Genomic DNA, 19909 nt, shown 5'->3' with positions numbered 1-19909 from the left:
TAGCCATGTGTTTTACTGTAATGTGCAGTTTTTTTGGCTGAAAACAATAACAAGTGTGTGGATAGCCAACTGTTGTGTGGAGTCAGTGTTTATAGACACACCCACTCATGAATATGCATAAGTAGGCCCGCAAAAAGCAGCCCGGTTTTAGAACTGCTCAGAAAGTCACTTTTCAGAGGGCTAAAACTCCAGAAGACAGGTGGGTTTGGGAAAATAAACCAAAACACTATGTTGTTGGGGGTTTTAGAACAAATGGAGATGGGTGAAAAATAGCATAATACTGGACCTTTAATCTTAAATTTTAAAGACATTTACATTGCAATACTTTATCAATCAAAAGATATAACAAATAGGAAGATAAAATCTTTTTATGTGGCGTTCAACAACAAAACTACTATTAAAATAAGCCTATTTAAGCAGGACTTTATTTATTATTGAAGGTAAATATAACTGTGGCTTTGCACAACCATCATTCTTTTAATGTTTAAATTATATATAATAATATATTAGCAATGTACCCACTGTTTTTTGATGTTGTTTTTAAGTATATAAGCTATTTTTTAAGTTACCGCAGTTACCGTGGTTAAGTTTGGCTCATATTACACATTCAAATGAGAAATACACAGGCTTTCCAACAGTATAAGATTTTTTATTAATGCAAGCACAAATGTCCTTACTTTATCTGTGAGGTTAATACAGTGTGTGTCAGGCATTATGTATTGTTTAAGTGAACTTGTGACAACACCATGCTGCATAAAGTAGTATAATTGAAATGGATAGTCTAGGGTTAATGGAAAGTAATCAGATTAGCGTGCACACGAATAAACTGCGCTCTTTGGATTGTCATGTTGATTCTTGTTTTGTTGCACAGTGTTAAATATTTTACATCTCATTCAAAGCTTTCTCTATTTTTAAATTGTGCGTGGTTTATTGTGAATGTGAAGTCTTCACCGAAGGGTGTAAAATTAAACTGAGTGCTTCAGTTATTTCCTCTTCCTTTGCGCCAACTCAGATATGTAAAGATGCAGAGGAGGAAACGAGAACATGATGATGACTAATCAAATTATTTAGACGACTTCACTAAACTCACCGTCACATGGATGTGATTGTGTTCACACTGTGTGTGTGTGTGTGTGTGTGTGTGTGCGCACCCCATATTGTCTGTCTTTGTGTACTTGTGTCCCAGCATGCCCTCTGATGGTTATCTCAATAGAGCGGGTGGGGACTGTTGCCATGGCAACTAAGAAGTTGGGTTTAGATAGCGATTGCATAACTGTTGTTGGTGTTTGTGTTTGGCACTTTGTAACAGACACGTCTCTTTTGGGAAGGCGTTAGTCTTGCCAATTCCTCCCTGTGCATATCCAGATTTGTGAATCATGTATCTTCCACTGTATTTGGTTTTCAACAAGCCAGGGGCTTTTTTATTAATGAGTAGCAGCTGCACAATATCAATATGTAGTTGTGCCACCGGTGGCTTTTCCTCCTGTGAGAGTGAGTGAGTGAGGGCGAGGCACTGGTGCAGAGCGACTCCAAGAACTATTATTTTAATGCAGAATAAGCTTGAAACATATAGCTGCTGCACAGCTTTTTATTTTTAGGCAGCATTAGGCCATTGTGAGCAATAAGCAGTGGGTAGAAATATGAAAAATGGTGGCGTTGTAATGTGTATTTTACATCAGTTGAGGCTTAACTTCACAATTTCAGGCACAAGACACATCAGCTGTGTTAGAAATGGCACACTAACGTACTGTACACTACACACTCAATGAGTATGTAACAGGGATGGGCCACTTTATCATAGTGAGGGCCATAAAAATGTGATGGTATCTGATCCAAGGGTCACATGATCAACTTTCATGTCAGCATTTAGAATAACTAGTACAGTGCCCGTCGGAAGTATGCATTCATGTGGGAGTTTAAGTAGATTAATTATTAATTATGGCCAAATGAGTATGTGTTTGAAAGTTGGATGTACAAAGAGGTGTACATAGGGATATATTATTAATTACAGCTTGTGTGATTTCCCTGGTTTAATTCTATGGGACAGTAACATGATAAATGTGTTTGTTGTTTTTTTTTTTTACTCATTTTCATATTTTTGTTGTATTTTTCTGTCATGTATGTTTTTTGGAGTCATTATGTGTATTTTTGTATCTTTCTGTTGTGTTTTTGTATAATTATAGTTTTTTGTTGCCATTGGAGTGTGATTTTGTTGTCATTTTGTGTATGTTTTGTATAAATATTTATTTTGTGTATTTAGTCATTTTTATGTTTTTGTTGTTTGGTTTATTTTTCTGTAATGTATGTTTTTTGGAGTCATTTTGTGTGTTTTTTGTATAAATATTGTTTAGTATATTTTTATTATAAATAAATAAATACCTTGTGTGTGTGTTCCCGTGAAATGTTTGAGACGCTGATAACCAAACTCCATAGACATTGTGGCGCCAATCAGAAAAGTAACAAAACTGTGCAAAACAAAACGTAAAGCTCCAAACTACATGAGTGAGTAAGTAAATTAAAGTATTCTAGTTGTTCTAGTCTCGTAGTACTCTAATTTCAATGCCTTTTCTGCACAGTTTTTCACTTTCAAGACATTTTTGGCACTTTTAAACTCCTTCCCCTTTTTCCACCTAATGTTACACATGTTGACCCATTATTGTCACTTTTTTCACCATATTTAATGCTTATGTTTGCCAATTTAACCACATTAGCAATTTGTCATGCCCATTATTTGCCAGTTTAAACTAATTGTTCTGCCACTTTTAAGATATTTGCTCCACACACACTCACGTGTACACACACACACACACACACACACGCACACACACACACACACACACACACACACACACACACACACACATACACACACACAGACATTCCTTGCTTTTATAGGTGGATGACCAATCAGAGCATTAACACAAGGGGAAAAAGGGTTTTGTCCTTTTTTTGTCTTTGTCTGTGGTTTAGATTTTTTTTCTCAGTTTTTAGTCATGACGTGTGTTTTTGTTATTTTTTATGTTCTTGTTTTAATTTTATGTATTTTTCTGTCATTTTCTGCATTTTTTTTTTTTTTTTTTTTTTTGTCAATTTGTGCCTTCTTTGGGGTAACTTTTTGTATTTTTGTTGTAATTTTTCTGTATTTTCCTGTCATTTTGTGTCATTTTGTTAACAGTTTGTGTGTCTTTAGGAGCTATTCTGTAACGTGTTGTTGTTTTGTGTGTTTTTGTTGTCATTTTGTTTGTTTAAATGGTTGTTGTCTGTCTTTGTTATCATTTTGTGTATTTTGGGAATTGTTTGTGTACTTTGTGCATTTTGGGAGTTATTTTATGTATTATGTTGGGCTTCATATTCCAATTTCTTGAATGAAAAAGAGAAAGATGAGAATATTGTCATTTTCAGTATCGTGTGAAACGGAAATCTTGATATGTCGCCCAGAACAAGACAGGTATTGATTCCATCATTTGTGCTGACCCTGTGCGTGTGTGCACAGCTACAGCTTCACTTCCCTTCTAACAAAAGGGAATCAATCTCATTGGCTCTACCATAATTTAGAAGGAAACAACTGTCTCTGAGGCCCTGGACACAAATCCGTCTTCGCCTCTGCACTGTGCATGCAGGGTTTCTCTCATCATATCCCGCGTGCGCAGCTGGTTAAATGTTGCTGTTTAAATATTCAAAGGCACAATTCAAATTTATGTTGCTTGGGTAGGAGCTCGGTGAGGAATTGGAATAATTTAACTTTACACACAGCAGCACTTTGACCCCTAGAGGCTCCCATCGCACATCTATTTCACTGTGTGCGTGTGTGTGTGCGTGTGTGTGTGTTCAAGAAATCCATCTGCTCCTTCCTTGTTAAGATCACCCCACAAGGGCCCCTTCATCACAAATCCGCTTCTACTTTCATCCCTTTACCAGACATCAGGGAAAACTCTCTGTAACCCTTTCCATTCCCGCCGATGTTGAAAGGAGTAGCTACAGGATTAGACGTGATGTTGCATCCACAAATCCAATGCAAAGGTAAAATACATCAAATAAAACTGTTTACCAAAGCCTCCGTGCAGAGAACTGAATTCCCTATAATTGCTCAGTGATTCCTCCCATGTGTGGAGTTGAAACCCTTATAGAACGGTTTCAAACACAAACTGACCACCATCTTTTCTCCGTTTTTCTTTTTAATAAAACGGTTTCCTCGGTAAATAAAGGGATACCTATGTGTGAACTATATGGTGTGTTACCTAATGTTTAGCTGTTTAGCTACAAAAACTCTTCTTGGCCTTTTGTGACATTAACCTTATTTAAAAATGTCAGGTTACTTGAGGACTTTTTTTTTTTCACTGGCTAGAAATTGAGTATGTTGGATTCAAGTTGAACGTTTTTCTGATCTGAACGTTACGAGAACAGAACAAAACAAAACAACAAAAATTCCCTGGTTGCAGAGGTCAGGTCATGCAAACTGACTTTGTTGACAAGTGTGTTTTAAACAAGTTTGTCCCAGACAGTCAATGTTTCTTCTGCCACATTCTGCCATTATTGATATTTTACAGGTCAGCTCAGTGTGTTGTGCAGATATAGTGGAATGTCTTCACTGAGCTTTTTACTCAAAACGAGGTTTATCCAAGCATTTCTACTTTAATAGAACTGGACTTTACAGAGACTTGTGTTAAATGATTACACTTTTCATCATGATGTTAAAAAATATTATTGTTGTAAATATTTGGGGTTTTTTTTTTTTTTTTAGAAAAGAGACGTTTCAAAATGGTTAGGTTTAATTTTTAAATAAGCACTCAAAGTAAACCAAGCAATTAGGAAGTAAATGACCTGAATTATTATTATTTAAAAAAAAAGCTAGAATAGTATTACTTTTGAAAAAAATACATAAAAATACAAAATTTTATGAACATTTTAACAAAAGCTGAGAACATATGGCGTCTTAATGTTTGTGTTTTGTATATAGGCAAAGAAACCAAATTTCCTTCTTTTTAAATATATCATTGATTCCAATGCCTTTAATGTCCTTGTGAAATAACACCTTAAGGATTTACATGTTTTTGTTTTAATGTCATTTATCATCAGAACTAATGTCATGCAGATGATTGCCAATAAGTCTGTCTGTCTACCATTTTCCGTCACTGTTATGGTAAAAAGGGAGACTTCTAATGACAAAGCAATAGATGTATTATTCAGTGGACAGGAGACATAGTTACATAAGGGGAGGCTGGAGTGGATGGACACAAGCCTATGTGTTTATGACAATGAAATCATTGTGTTTAATCCTTGTATTAAGCTCCCCAGTGAAGCTCAAAGCACTACATGCCATCTGGATTTTACACCGTAACGAGACACATAGCCACGGTAGAACACACAGTTAAATCTTATCACGATCATTTTATTCATTACTGTTTCTAATGATTCAAAATTAAGTTCAAATGAGTCACAAAGGTGTAAAAATGATAATACACTTTTTGGGTTGACACTTCGACACATGTTAACGATTGTTTACCATTGAGTTATTTTATTTTCACTGTAAAATCACAATTGGTAACTCTTTTAAGTGAAAGGTCTACAGTTACACTTAAAAAAACATTTGTGCACTATAAAAAATTGGTGATTTTTTTTTTTTTTAGAACTTTTTTAGAATTTAACAATATTTACAAAAAAACAAAACCAAGCAATAATATTTGCTTTTTGTTATAATTTGGTCAACATTTCCACCACAGATGTGAAATAGACTCGTTGCTGTAACATAGTGAGTGAAGGACCAGTCCATTGGCAGGTGGTGTTGCTTTGTATGGGACTGGCTGTGCTGGTTTTTTTTACACTTTATACAATGAAAGAAGCTGCATCTCTGCTCTATGTCAATATATCCACCAGCTGCCCTTTCAGGAAGCCTTTAGTGTCAATAGTAAAGCTATGATGTGTGTACGAGGGAAAGAGAAGATTAGTTTTCAAAGTAAAATGCAAGTTTTCAACAGATTTTATGAATATTTGTATCATCAAAGCCTTCCTTCTTGCCTTTTCCCATCACACACACACGCACGCACACACACACACACACACACACACTCTCCTGGTAATGTTCGGCCGTCTAATAACACAGATCCCATTGTGCGTGTGTGTGCACTGGTAGTTTTCCATGAGGGTAAGTTGTGAGGACCTCAGGGGAAAGTCTTTACAAAGAGGTGGAGCCTACAAAGGAATTCTGTGTGTGTGGGAGTCTGTGTGTGTGTGTGCGTGGGTGTCGGTGTGTGTTAGCGTGAATATGATATTGTAAAGGTAGAGAGAGAATCGTGAGGGAGGTTTTCAGGCTCAGCTGTTTGATTAAATTCCTACTGTGCAGCAACTTCAATGGAGAGAAACTCCAAAGTACAAAAGTGCTGAGTGTGTGTGTGTATGTGTTAATGTGTGTGTGTGTGTATGTGTGTGTGTGTGTGTGTGTGTGTGTGTGTGTGTGTGTGTGTGTGTGTGTGTGTGTGTGTGCGTGTGTGTGTGTGTGTGTGTGTGTGTGTGTGTGTGTGTGTGTGTGTGTGTGTGCGTGTGTGCGTGTGTGTGTGTGTGTGTGTGTGTGTGTGTGTGTGTGTGTGTGTGTGTGTGTGTGTGTGTGTGTGGTGTCAGGAAGTGGGCTCGAGTGTGGAAAAAGAGGAAGAAGGAGAACAGCGTTTGTGTCCTTTCCAAGGACAAGCAAACATGCCATTACTGTCATGTGAGGAGGCTCCTCCTCTGACTCCTCCCTCTTTGTCTTCCTCATCTAAGTCCTTTGACTTTCCCCTCCTTCTGTTAAGTTTCCCTCAACAGTCTACCCCCGTCTGTTCTGTGTAGTGAAGCAGAGGTGAACGACAAGGTGAAAACTAGTCTCAAAAGTCCTTGATCAATACTTTTCTTGCTGATTTTGATCCTGGATGTAGTATGGAGCAGTGAAAATATTAGGTTTTTTCATCTGTATTGCGTGGACACCATGCAAATTCATACTGTCGTCAATTTAAAGATGCTGAAGATGATTTTTTTTCGAATCAGATGAAGAAATTGTGTTGACCTTATAGATCATTTGCTTGAAAAAAGATGTTAACAGTTGAATTTGCCGTTCGAATGCCCACTGTAAAAACTGGAGTCCTGTAGATGGATGCACCGAATCTTGTGCATTAATTTCTTGTGTTTCCCCCACAAACTCCAAGCCAAAGTGACTTCCCAACACGTTTCTGGTGTTTTGCCAGTCTTAGATCTGAGAGTGTTTAAATTGCTCTAGGATTTGTTTGCTTGGATAGTCTGCGTCGTTTGGGCGGTGTGAAATCGCAAACAAAGTCTAGAGCGGATTGTGTGTGAGTGATTGTTTCTGATGGTATCGGAGCATTTCCAATCGAAGACTAGAGCAATTACGGTTCAAACACAGGAGTATCGGCGATGACGTAGAGCGCATGGCATTGTGGGTGGTCAGGAGAGCCTAGGATGGTGCAAAACAGGGCTTTAAAACCACCAAAAGCACGGCAACTTGTTTCAAAACATTGTTGAATGTTGTGAAAGAACAAACGATGAAGTCAGAAGTTTTTGAGCACTCACAAACGCTCACTTTGACCCATTGTTGACAGCCTCTTCTTCAGGTTTCAGTTTCTCTGCCTAGAGAAGTCTCTACTCCAGTAACGGCACCCTCAAGTGGTTAGCCCCTGCAACTGCACCAGAGGCTGTTTGGTACAGATACGAAGTTGGGCTCTGAACGCAAACCGAGTTCGGGACTAAAACGGTGTGAATGCACCCACAAATGGCGGGTGTTTTTTCGGGGCTTACACGGAAAGATCAGTAATCTGGCCGAAATGGAATGTCTTATGAAGTAAGGCGATATCACGGGGAATAGTGGGAACAAACTAGAACAAAAATGGAGTCAAGCGAAATACTGTCCTCCTTTTCTGGTGAAGAAACACAAGAAATCACTGTAAGAATGAAGTTTAAAAAAAAAACACTTTGCATTCGTCTACAGGACTTCACATCCCACAATGCAATGCATATCACTTTTACAACAATGTCAAAGTGTTTATCATGCAGATGAAAACAAAGTTTCGAGCTGCAATTATAAACTTTACATCTTTTTCTTGAGTAAATGATCTAGAACCTAGGTTCCCAAAGTGGGGTACGCAAATTGTCATGGGGTACGTGAATGAAAATTAAAAGCACTGACAACATTGGAAACTAGAATATAAATAGAGCAGTTAATGCTAGGTTAATGCCCTAATGCTAGGCTAATGCTGTTGCTAGGTTAATGCTAATGCTAAGGTAAAGCTAATGCTATGCTAATGCTATTGTATGTTAGGCTAATGGTAATGCTAGGTTAAAGCTCATGCTAGGTCAATGTTAATGCTAGGCTAATGCTATTGCTATGATAATGTTAATGCTAGGTTCTCGCTATTGCTAGGTTAATGCTAGTATATGCTAATGCTAGGCTAATACTATTGCTTGGCTAATGGTAGTGCTAGGTTAAAGCTCATGCTAGGTCAATGTTAATGTTAGGCTAATGCTATTGCTGTGTTAATGTTGATGCTAGGTTAACGCTATTGCTAGGTTATTGCTATTGCAAGGCTAATACTAATGGTAGTTAATGCTAATGCCAATGATAAGCTAATGCGGTGCAACGCGGGCCAGCACCTGCATCCTCACTTTCATTTTCCACACTCTTGTTTGAACACTGCCCATGCGCACATATCAATAGCTCTGCTATTCGTTCACAAGTGTGGAGAAACTGTAAGAAGCATATGATTGGCTGAAAGCAAACACACCTGATTGGCTGATGAATCTGTCAATCACTTTTATCAGCCACTGGTGACGTTCGTTGACCCGCAACGTCAGGGCAGTCTCAAAATTCACCACACACGTTTCTCCCACAAATGCGCAGATGTTTAACAGCACAGAAGCAGTTTGTAAATGCACATTCCGCAATTTGCATTATCTGTGGATTTATATTACAAGTGTGCCTCAAAATAATATTTGTGAAGTAGAGCGTGTGCTTTTCAGAATTTATATTACAAGTTTGCATAAAATATGTATTTGCGAAACAGATTGTGTGCATTTGTGAATCTGAAAAAGAACTATGAAACAAAGCATGTGCATTCGTGGAAAACCCTGCAAGAGTTCATTCATTATGATACTGTTCTGATTCCATACGTGTCTTACATTTCCCCCTAAGATGGATATTATATTCCATATCCAGTTTTGCGTCTAGGCGCTCCGTTGACATTCCTCTGTAGAATCAATGACCTGTGACCTAGTTGGTGCGCTAAAGTCCCGCTGCCATCGCTCTCTCAGTGAAGCGAAAAACATCGCCAGTGTGAGTGGCATTAACAAGCAGAGCTTTTGGAAAAAAACTTCTTCAATTGGCACAGCAACGCTATCCTACAGGCAGAGCAGAGCACTGCACTGCATGACTAATGCAGCTGACAGGAGTGAAGTGACTCACTGATAAGTTATGGTATGTTCACACTGTGTTCTGTCCTTGGTAATAAAATGAGGATGTCCGGACTGACACTGAATATTCAACCCTGAACACATAATAGATGTGTTTTATCTCTGTTTGATGTTACATTGTTTCCATTTGTTGTCCTTCTAACCATCTCAGACAAGATACTCAATCAAACTCCAACTTCCATTGGAACGCAGATTGATATCCATGTTCTCATGTCTTCTGTTTGTTTTACCTGTTAATTAATGGTTTGATTTGGTTTAAAACACACAATCGTACATTTTCATTCATTTTCTAGAACTCAAATAGATTATTCAACAGTATAGATTAATATGTTTCACTTAAGTCAATTAGAAGTAGGATTTTTTTTTAAGATTCACATTTATTAAAATTATTTTTCCATAATAAATGGTTAAAGGTGTACCACATGGTTGTGTATAATCATTATACCAGTTTTCGCCCACGTTCTTCCGCCATCTGTGTTAACTATTTGTACTACTTCAAGTGCAGACAACAAAAGTATATTTTTTAACTCACTCGCTCCGTCAGGCATTACTGTAGTTTGTTAAATACACTTGTTACTAGCTCTTCTAATTATTTCTTGATGTAGCATTCATTAAGACAGAAACCAACAAAACAAACAGCGTAGTCACGTTTTGGGGCTTTTCCACTGTGTGATCTGCAGGAAAAATTCAATCTCAACTCTGGTTCAGACATTACGTTCTGTGTTCATGAGCGCGTGAGACGCAGCGAGCACAGACACTGGCTCTTTGTTGCTGTTGCCAAGGCTTTGGATCAGCCAGGCTGGCAGTGCCTGCATTGACTCCCCTCCATCCTTTCACTAGTTCCATGTATTTGTACCTCCACTCTGTCACAGGCTGGTGTATGATTCAGTGACGCGTGTAGTCCAGAAAAAGTTTTGCTGCTTAGGTTTGAACGTATTCAGATCTATTCTGAGAACAATATCCCCAACACACTGTAACAGGAGTTCTCAATCTTGGACTTTAGGACACTTTGAGCCCATGTTTTACCCTTACTACAGCAAACTTTCCACATTTGTTTTTGGCAATTGAAAATTGCCAAATACATTGCTATTGTAGGAGTTCCTATTATTTTACTTCCGCAACTCCTTTGTCTTGGAACATTATTATTATCAATTTAATTAGTAAAAAGAACACATTACTCAACAACAAAATACACACAATAAAATGTCTGTCACATGAACAATTCTATTTCCCAATTTTTATTTGCCAAATATGTATTCACCTTGCGAATACAGGTCTTGCCTCGCTTAACCTATTTTCATCACTTTTTCTTGCCATATTTTTGCTCCTTTTAATGCATTTTTGCTGCATTACTCCAATTTCAATGCCTTTTCTACACATTTTTCCACTTTCAAGACATTTTTGGCACTTTTAAACCCCTTCCACCACTTTTCCCACCTAATGTTGCACATGTTGACCCATTATTGTCACTTTTAACCTTTTTTCACCATATTTAATGCTTATTTTTGCCAATTTAACCACATTCACGATTTGTCATGCCCATTATTTGCCAGTTTAAATTAATTGTTCTGCCCCTTTTAAGCCGATATTGACACTTTAAACCTTTTTTTTTTTACCACTTTTCAACTTTTAACTAATTTCTGTTGTTTTTAAAATTCCATTTCACCACCTTTTCCACCATTTTTGGTCACTTTATACTCATTTTATTTCTGATTAAAACAAGGATTTCCATCTTTAGGATGACTATATACTATGGTAAAAACAATAATAAACTTCCTGGATAACAGTGGATATTATTCAGATGACTAAATTAATGTGGTTATCACAGATTCATAGAACAATGGACCATCATTTTGCTGACTTTATGGATGGACACCAAAAAACTATTCTATTTGTAATGTGATGCTAATTTAAAGTGAACGTTATTCAGAAAGCAAGAGACATCCCTCCTCCAGCATCTTCCTCTCTCCATCTATCGGCCTCATTCCTCTAATTGCAGCCGCTAATCCTTGACAGATTATAGGGATGCACAGAGTCCATGTTAGTGTGTATCTGTGTAGATCTGCCTCAGATTACTCCATCTCTGTCATCATCCACATGGGTTTACACCAAGAAGAATCCAAATCTAATTTTCGCTCCGTTGACGTGTCAGATGAACGTGATCACGTCGCGTGTGAAGTATGTCCACTGAAGCAGAGGATGCGTGTGCCTGTCACATGGCTTTTCTCAGGTTTATTTGATATAAGGAAATCATATCAGAGGGTATCAGCAGTGAGCTTTCAAAGATCATATCTGATATTAGAGGTTTAGTCGGGTAACTTTCCGTGAACGTCTTTGTAAAGCAGCCGCAGGAAGATGAAAATAACCTGGTCCCTGGTCGTCAGGGAGACTCAGTCAGCACCACTTTACCTCCTACAGAGGCTGGTGATGACATGGAGGTGTGTGCACCTGACTCCCACACTATAAATAATACTAGGGGTGGGATGATACACATGAGTTCACCATACGATAGACCAATGGTTCTTAAGCTTTTTTGGCTCAAGCAACTTTTGACTCCAAGTACCCCCTCTATCCGACTACCATATTTTGCTCAGAATTCCGTGGAAAAACCACTATAGAGCATGAGGATGGAATGAATGAGTGATAACACACATTTGAAAGCATCTCATTTTGTAACCACGTGGAATGAAACAGTATTTAGTGCCACCTGAATAGATTCATGTTTATGTTTTTATCATTTCCTGTCACTCCCTCCTGATGTGGGACCAAAACTGGCCCTTGTATTTTCAGTTCATGTTCTAATCGTGATCATTTCTATCGTCATTTTGTGTATTTTTTGTCATTTTGTATATTTTGTTGTTGTCCGTCTGTTCTTTTAATTGTTAAGTATATTTTTCTCTTTTTTTGTGTGTTTCTGCTGTCGTTTGTGTGTGTTGTTGGTATTATTTAAATTATTCTCTCAGTGTGTGTGTTTTTGGTTGTTTCTTGTGTTGTTTTGTGTATTTTTCTGTTATTTTTCTTTTATTTTGAGTGATCTCTTGTTTTTTTCTCTCATTTATTGTGTCTTTGTTGTCGTTTTGTGTGTTGCTGGTAATATTTAGTATTAATATTATAATGTTAACTCAAAAATAAACATTATGAAACCCCTTATTTTTAATGCTTTCTTTTGTTAATTTCCCAATCTCTTTCATGTACCCCCCTGGAGTGCCATTCCGTACCCTTAGGGGTGCACGTACCCCCATTTGAGAAACACTGCTATAGACGATAATAAGCTCACGATACAATACCTTATGATGTTTTTGTTGCATTTGGAAAGATAACCATGCTTTTATTTGACTTTAACTCTGGATATACTTACATACTTACTGGTGTGTAGTAGACAATGTAGATTATATATTATTAAACGCCACCCTCACTGTTGAGATGCCACTAATATCTGTGATGATACATCTTGTCATATGATGTATCATCCCACCTTTAGTCTGATGTGATGTGAGCGCAGCAAAAGTCTCGTTTTTTTGTTCAAATAAATGTACCTTACTGCAGATAAAAAATTAATTAATTTAATTTATTTGTTTGTTTTCATCAGGTACAAGAAATGAAAACAAAAAGGAACAAAAACCTCTTTGTCTATGTGTAGAAAACCCAACAGAGAAAATAATCAAAGATGTTCATTAATTCATTATTGGTTCGTATTTTAAGGTTTAAAATTGTTTTAAAAAAATTACTTTAAATGTTAGTGTTTTTTTATCTAAAGAATATTTTTATGCAGAAACGTGCTTTTATTGACCTTTTAATAAAACACCTGATTTTAGTTTTTCTTGATTGATTAAATGTATATAGACATGGCTAGTACAGATACTGTTCAAGGTTGATACTTATAAAGTAAATAGAAATATCAACTGATAAGACAACACAGCTGTTCTGTGTAGTTTTGCAGACACAGAACAGCTACATTCTGTTACAAAACTGTGCCTGTTATTTAATATTTTGAAATTTGAAATTTTGTCTCGAAGTGGTTTTGAAATGACGAAATACCCTTGCTTGTGCCTTGGTATTACACTTGCCACTAAAACATTTAATCTGGACATCTGACAGAGATTAGGGACACTGTGATCCTATTTTGTTAAAAAAAAAAAAAAAAAACATTTTTGTTTCTCCAGCATTCAGGAAACCTTTTTTTTTTTTTTTTTTAATGTTTAACATTATTCACCTGTGTAATATGTTTTCCCCTTTCGTTTAATTGTAAACAAGAATTACTAGTTAGACTAGTCCTCTTTTAACACGCCGTTAACAGGTGTATGTATAAAGTAGTTTCATACAGACCTTTACAGGTGGTTCATTATAACCTTTTTTTTTTAGTGATTTAGCGTAACTGTCAGGTGTAAAACTTGAGGGCATACACGTACGTGACCTCGGCTGTTTTTGCTGATGCAGATGAAGAAGTAGGAGAAGGCAGACTTTCTTTCTTATCAGTCACACCAGCCAGAGGAAGAGTACAGTTCTTTTTTCTACATCTTGTTACAACATTGTTGACATATTTTTCTTAACAGGCTAAAAGCGTGGAAATTTGGTTTGTTTTTTTAGCACTTCACACATTGGTAATAGATAAAGGAAACATAAATAAACATACTATATACTATTATAATAAAACAATTTATAATAATAATCAACAACAACATATAGGAAGGTATTTAAAATGTTTACACACAAGCAAACAAAAATACATTATCATATTTATTGATTTATTTTTAATTTTCAGCTGTATTTGGAATAAACTACAGCTGCTTATTTCCGCCTCACACAAACATATAAAAGTCACTCAGAAAATACAAAAAAGAACACAAACACACAAATCGACATAAAAACCATTCAAAAATGAAAAGAAAATATGTAAAATGACAACAGAAATACACAATATAATCCAAAAAAACATAAAACCATTTTTTTTCCTGTATTAATGCTCAGATTGGTCATTATCTCGATGCAGACTTGAGTGTTGATAATGTCAGAGATTCTGATGCCAGTCTAACAAATCGGAATAAGTAACTTTATTTTCAAAAATCAGAAAAAACTAAAATAAATCAAATAAAATGTATGAAATGACTCTAGCAACTCATAAAAGTTACTCCCAAAATTACAAAAAAGAACATAAACACACAAATTGACATAAAAACCATTCAAAATAAGAAGAAAATGTATAAAATGACAGCAGAAATACACAAATTAATCAAAAATACACAAAGCCCATTGTTTTTTCCTGTATTAATTCTCAGATTTGTCATTATTCTCAGTACTGACATAAATGTTGATAATGTTAGAGATTGTGATTTTAAAAAATCCAAAAGGGGACCATGAGTGTTCATAAATAAATATAATATAGAATAAAATATTATTTAATAATATACAATAAAGAAGCCTGCGACTGATGGATGTGTTTATTTTCCAAGAGTTACATCTTTTGTTGTGCGTCAAAAATAAGCAGTAACGTAAAGTTTTTTGCGTGCACATGCTCCACTGAAAAACACTGACCCAAGTGTGAAATATCAAGCAGTTGTGTTAAGTCTCATTCCACCAGTTCCTCTCCGCTCCTATTACCGTACAGGTTGTTGTCTCCTCTGCTGGTGTGACTAATTTATACTGATGCATCGCTCTCTAAACTTGTCCTTGCCTTTGTACATTTCACTTCTGGTAGAAAACTTTTTGTAGGCCTGTGTGTCAGGTTTATTCTTCTGTTATTAATCACTGGTCAAAAAAGGCTCACAGCGTGTTGAGTTCTCTGTTCCTCCAGCTTATGAATTCGACAGCTGTGCTCAGAGATTTGGCTCCACACAGACGGAGTCGACATGTTTCCTTCCAAATATGCTGCAGGCGTTTCTCACAGTTTGCACCGCCAGTGCATAAGACATGTTCACTGTGTATCTCTTCACTCAAGCTCCTGTAAAAGTTGCTGTGGGAGTGATTCGCGCATTGAAGGACATGCACACATTGCTGATGGTCCTCTGTTACTCCCTGGATTTATTTAAAGCTTCAGCTGAAACACCTTAATTTAAAAAAAGAACATTCTTACTCCTGACCGTAACATAGAGCCATCCAAACAGACATGGACAGCTTTGTGCATCTCTCACCCCCAAAGTAAACGCACAAATTGACTCCAGGAACAGGAAAGCACATAACGGCAAGAAAAACATACAAAATGTACAAAATTACAACAACTATACACAGAAATTCCAACAAAAGCCAACTAAAGAAAACTCCCAAAACACAAAATGACAGGAAAAGCAAGCATAATGAGAGTAAAAAACCCAAAATGACAACAAAAACACACAAAATTACTCCAAAAACACAGGAAAATGACTCCTAATAGCACAAACACACAAAACGACACCAAAAACATACAAAATGAGACATAAATCTATACACTATACACAAAAAAAGACAACAAAGGCAACTTAAAAAACTCCCAAAACACAAAATGACAACAAAAACATACATGAGAGTAAAATGTACAAATGACAACAAAATACACAAAATTACAGCAAAAATGGCTCAAAAACACAAAATTACAGCAAAAATACACACAAATATGACTCCTAATAACAAAAAAGCACAAAACAACACCAAAAACATACAAAATGAGACATAAATCTATAAAATAAAGAGAAAAATACACAAAATGAAAGTAAGATATACAAAATGACAAAAATGCATATCGAGAATAAAATACACAAAAATGAATACAAAACTATACATAAATGACTCCAAAAACCCAAAATGACAACAAAAATACTTAAAAAAAAAAAACAACAAAAACACACAAAACGACACCAAAAACATACAAAATGAGACATACATCTACAAAATTAAGAGAAAAAAACGCAAAAGGAAAGTAAGATATACAAAAATGACAACAAAAATAACTCCTAAAAGACAAAATGACAACAAAAATGCATATTGAGAGTAAAATACACATAAATGACAACACTCACAAATTGAATCCAAAAACACACAAAAGTTACTCCAAAAATACTTAAAAGAACATAAACACACAAATCGACATAAAAACCATTCAAAATAAGAAGAAAATGTATAAAATGACAACAGAAATATACATAATACATACATTAATCCAAAAATACACAAAGCCCTTTGTTTTTCCCTATATTAATGTATTAATCACACAATCACATTTTTGTGATTAAAGTTGCCCAACTCTGCTTTAGAAATGTGACATTTTTCTCTTGTTTTCTGGTCAGATGTTTATTAACTTTGTACGTACCTGGTTCATGAAGTGTTTTTTTTTAGTTATTAGTTAGTGTTGCACAGCAATTAGATTATAATTATATAATTATAATTGACTAAACACAGGTTTGACAGCATTGCCATTAATGAAAACTAACACTCACTAGTTTGGAAATTGTCTGTTTGCCCATTTTTGGAACAATTAGGAGCACAACGGTAACACTGTGGTGTGGTTTGAACATTAAACATTTTAAATCCCTACTCGTCACAAGTCCAAAGTTTCCTGACAGTTTGAGTATTATATACAAGGACAACTGGCAGCGTAGTGAAACATTTACAACACACATTTTGCAAGCATTTCAACAAAAAAAAAAAGCGTAATTTTCATCTCATTGACCTTGGTTTGAGTCAGATCGAGTTTAGAAGAACGTATAATTCTGAGGTGAAGGACTTTACATTTTTCAACGTGAGAGTGATGTTATCTCATACTTGGCAGCTGGTGTTTCCTCTACCCGCATCACTCCTTGTTCTTACTACAGTGACATTCCAAAGGCCACGGTCTGCGTCTTCAGGTCCCACGCTGTTTATGTAAAGCACATCATTGTTTGAGGTTAAACAACAGCCTACACTTCACGGCAGCACTTCACACTCTTGAGCTTGGAGATCTAGACCCCTGCATATAATAATTTTCTCTCCTAATGTACCAGGCCTAAAGGAACGGATTCTAGGGATGTTTTATTGTCACAGCTTGTTCAAATAGAAGCCTCCTTGTCTTAAAAACAAAGCTTGTGGATGTTGTAAAACCAAAAATGTGTCACCAAGAACCCTTTGATGGACCTGGTATCATTGTTTTCAGCCACACTGTGTTCTTTGTAAAAGCCCACACGCTGCTGCCTCGGAGCGTGTTTGCATTACTTTTTTTAATTTTTTTATTGTATTAGGAGTTTCTTGGATTCAAGAGTGGGAGGTTGTTCTGCAAAAAAGACTCAAATCCAGTTATAAAAAGTGTTAACACTGTTTTTGAGGGCATGCATGTATTTTTCATGCTGTAGAACAGGGGTGTCAAACTCATTTTAGTTCAGGGGCCAAGTATGGAGCAGTTTATATTAACTGGGCTACAGATTTTAGGCAGGTAAATTAGTCATTTAATCATTATTGTGCTCCAGTTTGCATTTCTACATATAGATAGATTATAAAATACGTATGGTACTGATATTATCAAAGCTTTAAGTGACTGGTATCAGTGTTCACATTCAATTTGTTTGATTTTGGAACCAATTTGTATGTAATTTGGGGAAAGTTTTTGAAAAAATGTGAAGAAAATTGCATGATTTAGGAAAAATTGAGAGTTCTTTTATAATTTCAGATAAATGACTGGCATTATGTGATCTAAGCATGGAGGAAAATGTGAGCCCTGATTATATTGTGGAGCTTCATTGAATGTGTATTAATCATATCTAGCTGAGATATCTGAATTAGTTGGTCATTTACGCAAGGATTCATGGTTTCTATTGAGTTTTTTTGCAGTTTTTTGAAAACTAATGTGTCAAACTCGAGGCCCGGGAGCCACATCTGGTCCTTTAGACCATCCAATCCAGCCCTTAGGAGAAAGAAAAAACATATATTATTTTCTAAATGACCAAATAATTCAGTTGTAGATATCTCAGCAAGATATCTCAGATATCTAAATACACAAATTCAATTAAACGCAACAATATTTGGAGGATTGCAGTTTTCCCATGCTTTTATCACATGACTACAGTCATGTTCAAAGAACTCAATTTTACTGAAATTATTTCACATAATTTCCCAAAATTGAATAAAATTTTTTCTCAAAATCATTTAAATTTAAAAGGGAAAATCCTGCAGGCACTGATATCTGTCACTCATTTATTCATCGCGTAAAGTACAATAAATGTTGAATTTGCTTGTTTTCTGTGGCCCACTAAAGATCAAATTACTTTGTATTTGGTCCCTGAACTAAAATGAGTTTGACACCCATGCGCTAAACGGTCAGATTCGGCCCCCGGGCCTTGAGTTTGACACGTGTGGTGTAGAAACAATTTCTATGTTCTTCCTATCATTTCTGTGGCCATCCCAGTCTCCAGGATGAAATTAATTCCTTGATTAGAAATCTAGTGAATGACTTTTCAGAGCCTCAGAGGTCTATAGTAGCATAGCTGCTTGCTCTTTACTTCTCAGAATTTCTCATTTTCTGTCCTCCCTACAAGTCTACCCCACCCCTTTGCCGCTCTCCTCCCTCCTCCCTGCAGAGTCGGGTGACGACAAACAGTCAGAAGTTTACTACAAACACGTCACGCCAACCCCCACCGAGCCAGCAAGCCACTTATCAAGGACAATCTTTTTTAACTCCCTCCTCTTCTTCCTTCATTTTGTGAATCAATGAACAGGAAACACTTTTCATAGTTTTTCAAAATACATTCACCTTTTGGGTCAACATATTTCTTAGAAATAGTAGAAATAGTAAAAAACATTTTCTTGTTTTTGTAATGTGTGGTGAGAAGTGAGAGATCAGGTCTGTCTGTTGAAGGATACGTGGAGCTTCAGGGTCAATGCGCTGCTTAGTTCAGAATTCTCTCTGATAAACTTTATGGCTTTGCTTTGGATACCGACCGTGTGGGGGCTGTAACAGCTCAATCGTCTGTTAACGTGTAAGCTGAATGAGTAAATCATCAAGTCTTCACGTTTGGCACTTTTGATCAAGGAGTTGTCACACAGAAAGAGTTCACATTTGTACTTAAATCAATCATTTTAAAGCCCAAAGATCAATTGCAAAGCGTGTTGACCTCAGACAGAGAAAACCAGATAAGAAACCTGTGGATTACTCCCTTTGCATTCCACTTTAGTTCAGTTTCTTCAAGTCACTTTTAATCAGATTATCACCCTCCCTTTGAGAGCTTGTGTTTCACCTTCCCCAGTGTGTTTCATTTATCATTCTCCGGCTCTGTCCTCTGTTTATAGTCAAACTAAACACACGTAGACATTCACCAGAGCTCCAGCCGTATGTCTCAGAACATGAAGACTGGGTAATAAATTGGCGGAAGAGGGAGGAAAAGAGTCGCGAGTGAAAGACGGGAAACAGCAAGAACAAAACAGGAAAGTTGAGCAAACGTTCCCTCCTCTACTTTTCCATTTACTCCTCCTACAGTGTTACCTTTTCCCTGCAGCAGAGCAACCCCCCCTCTAACTCTACTACTTA

Source organism: Gouania willdenowi, chromosome 2 (assembly GCF_900634775.1).
Source record: "Gouania willdenowi chromosome 2, fGouWil2.1, whole genome shotgun sequence".
NCBI lineage: Eukaryota > Metazoa > Chordata > Actinopteri > Blenniiformes > Gobiesocidae > Gouania > Gouania willdenowi.
Note: the sequence above shows the minus strand (reverse complement) of the source record.